Source organism: Apodemus sylvaticus, chromosome 12, assembly GCF_947179515.1.
Source record: "Apodemus sylvaticus chromosome 12, mApoSyl1.1, whole genome shotgun sequence".
Lineage (NCBI taxonomy): Eukaryota > Metazoa > Chordata > Mammalia > Rodentia > Muridae > Apodemus > Apodemus sylvaticus.
In genome coordinates this window covers 77,453,455-77,463,378 of record NC_067483.1, presented here as the reverse complement: position 1 = coordinate 77,463,378, position 9,924 = coordinate 77,453,455, and positions in this window count along the sequence as shown.

Genomic DNA, 9,924 nt, shown 5'->3' with positions numbered 1-9,924 from the left:
TGTAACTCCAGTTCCAGGGTTTGTGCTTCCCTCTCCTGGCCTCCTTGGGCAGCAGGGATACATGTATACATCTATGTACACACACACACACACACACACACACACACACACACGACATGAAGTAAATAAACACTCCAGGAAATCATGATGGAAATCTGACTCCACAGGCTGTTCTTTGATGTGTATGTATGCATAGGCATGCACACATGTGCCATAAATAAATGGCACGAAAGAAAAAAAACCTATATATTTACTTTTGGTAAGTAGTGAACCTTATTGATTGTACTGGAATGTAAGTTTTAAATTTTAATTGTGGGAAATGTTCATCTTGCAGAAAAAAACCTGGTTCAACAGAAAACACAACTGGCAGATTTATATGCTAATCCTGTGTTTTATCAGTTTGGATAACGCTAATCAAGTGATGTTATTTTGACGATAGTATGTTTATAAGGAGCAAATGAAATTCCTTGGTGGTATAATGAACGGTCCTTTGTGAGTGCTTATCAGTCAGGTGGCGGATACTCTTCAGAGTGCAGATAATTAATGTTCTGAGATTCAACAGCTCATGGAACTGAGTTATAGTTTCCTATAGTTTAGGAGGGACACTGGCACCTTTTTAAATAATGAAAACAATGATCCGAATGATAAATTTACAGGGAAAAGTAGGAGGAACATCTTAAGGGACATCAAGAGCTCTAGCTAGAGATTATGTGTGTTGAAATCGGCAGTTCTCAGACCACATAACAGAATCAGCTCAGCGAGCTTTCTTGGCCCAACCAGAGACATTGGTTCTCTATAGACATCGTGCCGAGCCTGGACTTCACCACGGCCCCAGGTGGCTGGGCTGGCCACACACAACAGGCCACCCCTCTCCACCCTTGTCTCTGTTTCCATCTCTCTTCACAATGCTCAAGCTGCTCAACTTCTCTCTCTCCCACCTGACCACCATATTGCTCCTGCTGCAGGCTGGCCTCAGGGCTGGTGGGCCCCTGGGTGACATTCTCCATCTGTGCTGTGTGTCCTGGAGGTAAGCAGGTGTCTATGATCTGCCTGTGTTGTGTTCTGGAGGGCATGTCTGTGAGTGGCATGGATATCCACAGGTCTCTGTTTTCCTCCTCCCCTGTGCTTCCTGGATTTGATTTTTATGAGTCCTAGGCATACAATAGCATGGTTCATTAAGCCAGGCATCAAGCTAGGCTGAACAAAGGGTTGCATCTGCTCTGCCCTTGACTGACATTAAAAACACCACCACCACCACACCAAGGTGTCTTGGCCTATTGTCAGGGGTTGGGGAGGTTAGTTTGGTTTGAGACATGGTTTTACTATGTAGTCCAGGCTGGCCTCAAACTTACCACCTCCCTATGTAGTCTCCTGTTGTTTGCTTTATGGTTCTCCAGGACTCCTTATTCTCTCAAAAGTCCTGTGTGTGTGTGTGTGTGTGTAGAGAGAGAGAGAAAAACACATTCACACACACACACACAGATGGACAGACTTTGAAGTTAAGGTGAAGGAAGTAGCTTGGATAAAGACAGAAAGGTAAAGTTAAATGATAGGATTTGTATAATTCTCCTGATCACACATTAGTTGACCTCAGCAAGCCTCTCGGTCTCTTTTGTAACACAGAGATTATATATACATAATGAAGTTTACTTGATGAAATTGTGAAGACAACACAAGCTGATTTATAGGAAGTGCTGGAGGTCTTGTCTTGGGTCCTGTGTGCCCTGTCACTGCACCAACTGACCTCAGTCATGTTCCAGGTTCAGCTACCTTTCTTTTTAAAAAATTAATTAACTGGTTAATTAATTAGTGTGTATGGGTGTTTTGTCCACATGCACATCTGTTCATCACATGTGTGCTTGATGCCCTGAGAGGCCAGAAGAGGACATCAGATCTCCTGGGACTGCTGTTCCAGATGGTTATGAGCTACCTTGCGGGTGCTGGGAATTTAACCTCTGCTCTCTGGAAGAGAAACCGGTGCTCCTAACCATTGAGCCACCTCTCCATTCCCTAGGTTGAGCTTTTAAACAACATCTTTTGAAGCCTGCTTTTAATTCCTTCAGAGGTGTATCCGTGCTTCCTGATAGTATTGCTTTGGGATTACTCAAATCCCTGCTGACGGATGACATGAAGCATCCCTAATGCCAGATTTATTACTTTTTAAAATCCCTATGGTTTGATTTCTATAAAGCTTATATCTGGAAAACTCAATTTTTAAAGGTTTACTTTATTTTTCATTCCGTGTGTGCTTGTGTGGATATTGTACACGTGTGCAGGTCTCCACGGACACCAAGGGATCATCATGTCATCTGGAGTTACAGATGATTATGAGCTTGCTCAGTGTGGGCTCTGGGAACTGAAATCAAGTCTTCTGTAAGAGCAGTATATACTTAGCAGTAAATTGCTAAGCCATCTGTCTAGCTCCTTAGACAACTCATTATTAATGAAAATATATATCATGGACATGTAGATGGACAATATAGCATCTACAGTAGATTCAGAAACATAGCTATTAATGAATTCTCTTGCTTATTACTTTATTATTAGAATTATTCTCTTCTATTAGGGCCTTGATTCTGTCAAGAAATGATTAGATAGAAGCCACACCATGCCTTTTGATGTTATAGGAAATTTTTGATGTTTCTATAATTGATATTTTAATTTCATATACAATTATTAATAGGAAAGACTAATTTTTGTCTTAGTGTTCTGGTGTTCTGAAGAGACATCATGATGATGGCTTCTGTTACAAAGGAAAGCATTTAACTGGGCTCTGTTGTCATTACGGCAGGGAGCAGGAGCATGGTGGCTTGCAGGCTGACATGGTGCTGGAGAGAAAACGATAACTGTCTGGATTCACAGGCAGCAAGAAGAGAAAGAGCCCCTGGGCCTGGCTTGAGCCTCTGAAACTCCAAACCCACATCTAGTGACACACTTCTTTCCACAAGGCCACACCTCCTAATTCCTGCCGAGTATTGCCATTCCCTAGCAACTAAGTATTCAAATATGTAAGCCTATATGTGAGCCACTCCTTTTTAAAGTAGCACTGTAAACTTCAATAATCCAATTTCAAAGTCAGGTCTAAATACTTGGTGAAGAGTTTTGTTGAGGATTTTTAGCAATATCTCATAGCTAATAGCTATATGAATACTCATAGGGGAACCCATTACCTGGATGAAAATCTTGGTAATAAGTGATTATTAATTCAAAAAGGCTATTTTACAATTAATGTAGGTATGGATCTATGTGAGTGTTTATCAGAGTGTTTAATGCTAGGGGTAAAGTTGTAAAGATTAATTCAGAGGGTCTGTCCTTTGTGTAGGCAGAATTTCAGACATTAAGTCTTTTTAATTATGCCTTTCACACTTAGCTGCCTGACTTTGTATGTGTGCCCTGGTATTCATGTACTTTGTGCAGATAGTCAATATTTATTGGACACAGTTCCACCTCTCCTGTTTCATGCTCTAGGAACATGACTGTGAACTGGTTAATCTTTACTGGCAACTTGACTGGACCTAGGCTTATCTAGGAGACTGGTAGATATGTCTGTAAGGGAATTTCCAGAGAAGATTCATTGCAGGGCGGAAACCCACCCACAAGGTAGGCAGCACCGTCCCATGAGCTGAGCCCAGATTACCAGAAGGGTGAAAGGAGGAAGCAGCTGAGTACATCAGCAGTCTTCTGCCTCTTGGCCTGTCATGACATGAGGCAGTTTGCTCAAATACACCCTGTCCACCAGTCCCTTTCCGTCCACCTTGACCTGACCACCAGGCCCTGTCCACAATGCCCTGTGAAACTATGGTCATAAAGAAACCCTTCCTCCTCCATTTCTGTCGGGTATTTTGCTCATAGCAATTGTAAACAGTAACACAATAACCAAAAGTTAACTTTCTGCTCGCAAGAGGAAAAAAAAAGATAAACATTAAGGCTAATAATGACTAGTCTCCAATGGTTAATGAATCTGACCCAAGCACATCTCAGTTTTCTAGCTTAGCTCACAAGCCTTTAAACAAAGTTAACTCTATATAAAATACCCTCTATATAAAAAATACACATACACACAGAGGATTCTGTTAAATGATTTCCTGATTTTTATCTTTGTGGGGGCCCCAAAGTCATGGCAGAGAGGTTATTTCATTTATGTAGATAACTAAACTATGAGGCTCTCAGGGACAACAAAGACCTACCTGGGTGCTGCCGAGGTTTGCTTTGGAATTTTGTATAGTTTTGAAACTGGGACAGGTACTTACGTACATTTGAGAAAGGTAACTTTCTTAGACTGGATCAAGATCGGATCCTCCCCATGGCTACCAAAAGGGACTTCAGAATCCAGGCTGTCTGACTAACAAATCTCAATCTGTCAACTTTCTGCCATCTAGACTCTGTTCTTTTCCTTCCCTGACTGCAGAATCCCCTTATGAGAGGTTCCTTAGCCATTGTGAAATTTCAGTCCCAAATGCTGGAGAAGGAAATGTTTTTCTTCAGGGTTTGAGGGAAATGACTCAGGCTTTGGCAGTGATGGCCTGCTCTGCCCGGTGTCTGTCAGTGCCCGAGGGACTGGAACCTCCCCTTCTTGGAGTTGAAGTGACTGAGGAGGGCGGATGCTCCATTTCAGTTCACCACCCTCCTGCTGATGATTTGTCTGCTATGATTTTTTACTGACGTCACTGTAAAAATCATCAGCAGTCCAGACTAAGAATGCTTACCCTGCCTACCCCCATCCCCCTTGGGGATGTTACTCATAAAGGTTAAAGAAAGAAAACACATAAACTGTCACTGTTGGTGTGGTTGCTCCTTTCAAAGTGTGTCTTTTGGTCTTTCTTGGGGGGTTCATGTTCTATAAATTATGTTCTGGATTTTCCCATAAAGAAGGGGAAATATGACCTCAAATTAAAATTATTTTCTTTTTTGTTTCAAGTTTGTTCTGATGTATGAAAGTCTGTCAACTATCAGCAATAATCTTTAACAGAACGTGATGGTACATATCTGTAACCTCAGCATTTGGGAGGCAAAGGCAGGAGGATAACTTCTAATTTAAGGCCAGTCTGAGTTAAATAGGAAGTTCTAGGATATCCATGGTTAGATAGCAGGTCCTGTCTCAAAAGCAACAACGACAACAGCACACACACACATATGCACTTACACATACACATGGATGCACTCACACACACACACTTAAAATAAATACTTTTAAAAAGCAAATAGTCTCAACCTATATTTATATGTAAAAATTCATGATTATAAGGTGAGATGAAAAAATTTTAATACAAAGAACAATATAGATACAGGATATTGTCTAAAAAAATATCTAACCAAATAAATGGCCATGTCATTTTTAGAGGTAAGCATCTAATTTCTCCTTAAAATAAGGATTTTTTAAAAAAAATTTATATAATCAAAATATATATCTTTGTACTCGGATTCAGTCTATGATTTCTTGTTTGTGCTCAATAGTTTTCTAAAAGGCTTTTTATAACCTTAAAGCCTTGAAAAGGCTATGATACTATGAGGAAATAAATATTACTTATCTCTTTTTCACATTCAGAGAGGTGGGATGGGGAGGAAGAGAGAGAGAGGGAGGGAGGAGAGGGGAGGAAGAGAGAGAGAGAGAGAAAGAGAGAGAGAGAGAGAGAGAGAGAGAGAGAAACAGGAAGAGAGAAGAAGGAACAGGCAGTATTCCATCCGCGTTGAGTATGTCTTTCCCTTATTGGTAGCTATCTAAAATAGACTTAAATGTCAAACATGTAAGCTTTCTCAGGGTAGCAGCAATTTGAAATAGTTCTAAAGGTCCCTGTGCTTTTCAGACTTTATAAAACAAAAGTCCCAGGTTGTTTTCCTCATCATCATCTACGTTTTTGATTTCAGGTCTTTCACTCTTTAGCTCAGGCTGGCCTGGACCTCATGTTGATTTTCCTGCTTTAGCCCTTCTAGGTGCTAGGATTACAAACATAAGCCATGACTGAAGGCTTCCAAATCTCTATTTTTCAGGGCAGTAGTGTATGGATAGTATGTAACACTAGAAACCCATCAGATTCTCAGAAAATCTGAGCTCGTTCTTATCTCTGATGAAAAGATAAGTTTTCTAGTTTCCAGCAGAAAAGAAAAAGTTAGATACTTCAGAGGGCTAGGCTTCTGTGATTGACTCCAGCAAATCATACAGCCAGGCATTCTGGAGCCAGTGCCTGGTGCTCTAAGGGTTAAAGTTCCTGAGCACACTTAATCTGTAGTTGTCAGGACAGTGGGAAAGATGGGTTCTTTCTCTCAGATGCTTATAAAATCGCATGCGCATTTAAGAAAAAGCAATTGTTTATAAGCTTGAGGCAAAGACTCAAAACAAACAACAAATTAGCGAGCATTTACCCCGTCTAAGCATGGAGCCTGTGGTGTTCTGGCCAAGTATACTCCCACCTCCCTGCTTCTCAGAGACGCCTCCCCGGTGGGACTCACAGTGGGGAGCATAAGCTTCCCTGGGGGAGGGTGCTGGCTTATTTGGGTGGGCAGTGAAATATGTTTCAGCAAAAGTACGTGTTTATCATAGAGAAGTGGGTGACCTTTATATTCTGGAAAGCTATGCTTTAGATAATGAAGGCAAGCTAAATATATTCCCGGATTTAGATATACATGAGAGACTTCTTTGCAGCAAGCTTGCTTTCAAGAAACACAAAAGTGGCCCAGATGGCATTTCGAATCAATAGGAAGAAAAGCCAGAGCACCAGAAATGGTCACTGTATATAAATAAGACTTCTGTCTTAGGGTTTTACTGCTGCAAAGAGACACCATGACCAAGGCAGCTCTTCTAAGGACAACATTTGATTGGGGATGGCTTACAGGTTCTGAGGTTTGTTCAGTCTATTGTCATCATTTTGGTAGGCACTGAAGGAGCTGAGAGTTCCACATCTTGCTCTGGAGGCAAACCGAGGAAGACTGTCTTGCAGGCAGCTAGGAGGAGAGTCTCAAAGCCCACCCCCACAGTGACATACTTCCTCCAACAAGGCCACACCTCCCAACAGTGCAACTCCCTTTGAGCCAAGCATATTCAAACCACCACAATGGAGAAATGCATTTTCATTTTTTCTAGTTTTCATTTGTATTTATTTTGAGGCAGTCACATGTATCTAGGCTTGTTGAAAACTCCCTATGTAACGTGGGTGGATGACCTTGAGCTTTGATCTCCCTCCCAGGTCTACTGCCTAGGTACTGGGATTACAGTGAGAACCACCATGTTCAATTTGTGCAGTGCTAGGGATTATCTTTGGAGATTATCTGAAGCACAGGAATAGAAGATGGTACAAATGTATAGAATGTTATTCCTCCAAATTCAGACTCCACATAAAACTGGTTTGTTCAAGCCTTGTCAAATCCCATATTCTCTAAATGACTGTTGACTAACTGTCAATAGGATGTTGAAGTGCCAGGTGTTGGTTTTATATGTATTTATTTTAGAATTCTTTTTTCTCATCATTTACCTCTTCCATCTCCCTACCCCTCCCTGTTCCTCGCCCACATTGTGTGTGTGTGTGCACACGCGTGCATGTAGGCACTACCCACTCAGGATTTTGAGGTAGGATCTCTTCCTGTGACCTGAAGGCTGAAGGTTGATGCTTAGGCCGGGCCCCTTGGCTAGGGAGCCCCAAAGAGTCTGCCTGTCTCTGCATCCTCAGGGCTGCACCGTGAACCTGCAGCACCATGCAGCACCATGCAGCACCATGCAGCACCATGCCTGGTTTTTATCCACGGCTGCTGGGGACCAGGTTCATGCACCTCCTAACCATCTCCCCAGCACCCACACTAGTGCTCGCTTCCTGAGAGAAGTCATGCTACCACAGCTTTGTTAACAAAGTTATGAATTAGACCCAATGTCTCATAACATGTGTCTAAGAAATAACAGCTATATGTCATTTAAGCCAATTTTGAAATAAATGAACCTTTTTTTTTTTTTATCCAAAAAGTACTTTTCTGAGCATAACAAATGGCAAACCAGTATAATTAATGATGAAACTCTGGAACTCTGTCAATCTCACAGCAATAAATTATGTTTAGAACTCAGCTTAATGGTCATTTCTAGAGAAATTGTATACAGAATGAGTGATGAAATACTATCAATTAATTATTAGAAAATCTCATTTTCTTTATTCCCTTTGATTTCAACTTTCATGGCGAGAAAAAGCTTAGCACATTCTCTCTTGTCTCCTGCTGCCACAAGGCCTGCTTTCTTCGTATATACTGTGCCAGCCACCACCTGCCATGTGAGAAGTTGCTTTTCTGGGTTTTGTGTTTTATTATTTTGTTTTTTGAGACTGAGTTTCTCTGTGCAACCCTGGCTATCCTAGAACTCATTTTGTAGATTAGGCTGGCCTCAAACTCACAGAGATAACACCTGCTTCTGCCTTCTGAGTGCTGGGTGGTGTGTTACTACCAACCAGTAGCATTTGTGGTTTTGTATTTATTAATAATTTATGATAATGTATTAGGGTTCTCTAGAGTCACAGAACTTTTGAAACAAATCTCTCTCTTTATATATATATATATATATATATATATATATATATACCATATATAATTTATAAATAAATATAAAATATATAACTTTGTATAAAGTAAATATATTATATAAAATTATATATATGTGTTTATATATATTTTTTCCAATAATCTAGAAGTTGCTCAGTCTTACAAAGCTGGGCAACTCAGCTAGTCTTCTGTGTGTGTTGGAAGCCCAAAAAGGTAGGTTCTGATGCCAGTGAAGGAGTGGATGTGCTAGTAAGCCAAGGCCAGGTAGGCAAAGAGCAAAACTTTTCTTCTTCCAAGTCCTTCTATAGGCCTTCAGCAGAAGGTGTGGCCCAGATTAAGTGTGTCTTCCCACTTCAAGAAATGGATCAAAAGTGTGTCTTCCTTTATATATATTGGATATTAGCCCTCTATCTGATGTAGGATTGGTGAAGATCTTTTCCCAATTTGTTGGTTGCCGATCTGTCCTCTTGATGGTGTCCTTTGCCTTACAGAAACTCTGTAACCTTATGAGGTCCCATTTGTCAATTCTTGCTCTTAGAGCATACGCTATTGGTGTTCTGTTCAGAAACTTTCTCCCTGTACCGATGTCCTCAAGGGTCTTCCCCAGTTTCTTTTCTATTAGCTTCAGAGTGTCTGGCTTTATGTGGAGGTCCTTGATCCATTTGGATTTGAGCTTAGTACAAGGAGACAAGGATGGATCAATTCACATTCTTCTGCATGCTGACCTCCAGTTGAACCAGCACCATTTGTTGAAAAGGCTATCTTTTTTCCATTGGATGTTTTCAGCCTCTTTGTCGAGGATCAAGTGGCCAATATATATAAAGAACTCAAGAAGTTAGACTCCAGAAAACCGAACAACCCTATTAAAAAATGGGGTACAGAGTTAAACAAAGAATTCTCACCTGAAGAACTTCGGATGGCGGAGAAGCATCTTAAAAAATGCTCAACTTCATTAGTCATTAGGGAAATGCAAATCAAAACAACCCTAAGATTTCATCTTACACCAGTCAGAATGGCTAAGATTAAAAATTCAGGAGACAGCAGGTGTTGGAGAGGGTGCGGAGAAAGAGGAACACTCCTCCACTGCTGGTGGGGTTGCAAATTGGTACAACCACTCTGGAAAGCAGTCTGGCGGTTCCTCCGAAAACTGGGCACCTCACTTCCAGAAGATCCTGCTATACCACTCCTGGGCATATACCCAGAGGATTCCCCACCATGTAATAAGGATACATGCTCTACTATGTTCATAGCAGCCCTATTTATAATTGCCAGATGCTGGAAAGAACCCAGGTATCCCTCAACAGAAGAGTGGATACAAAAAATGTGGTATATCTACACAATGGAGTACTATTCAGCCATTAGAAACAATGAATTCATGAAATTCTTAGGCAAATGGATGGAGCTAGAGAACAT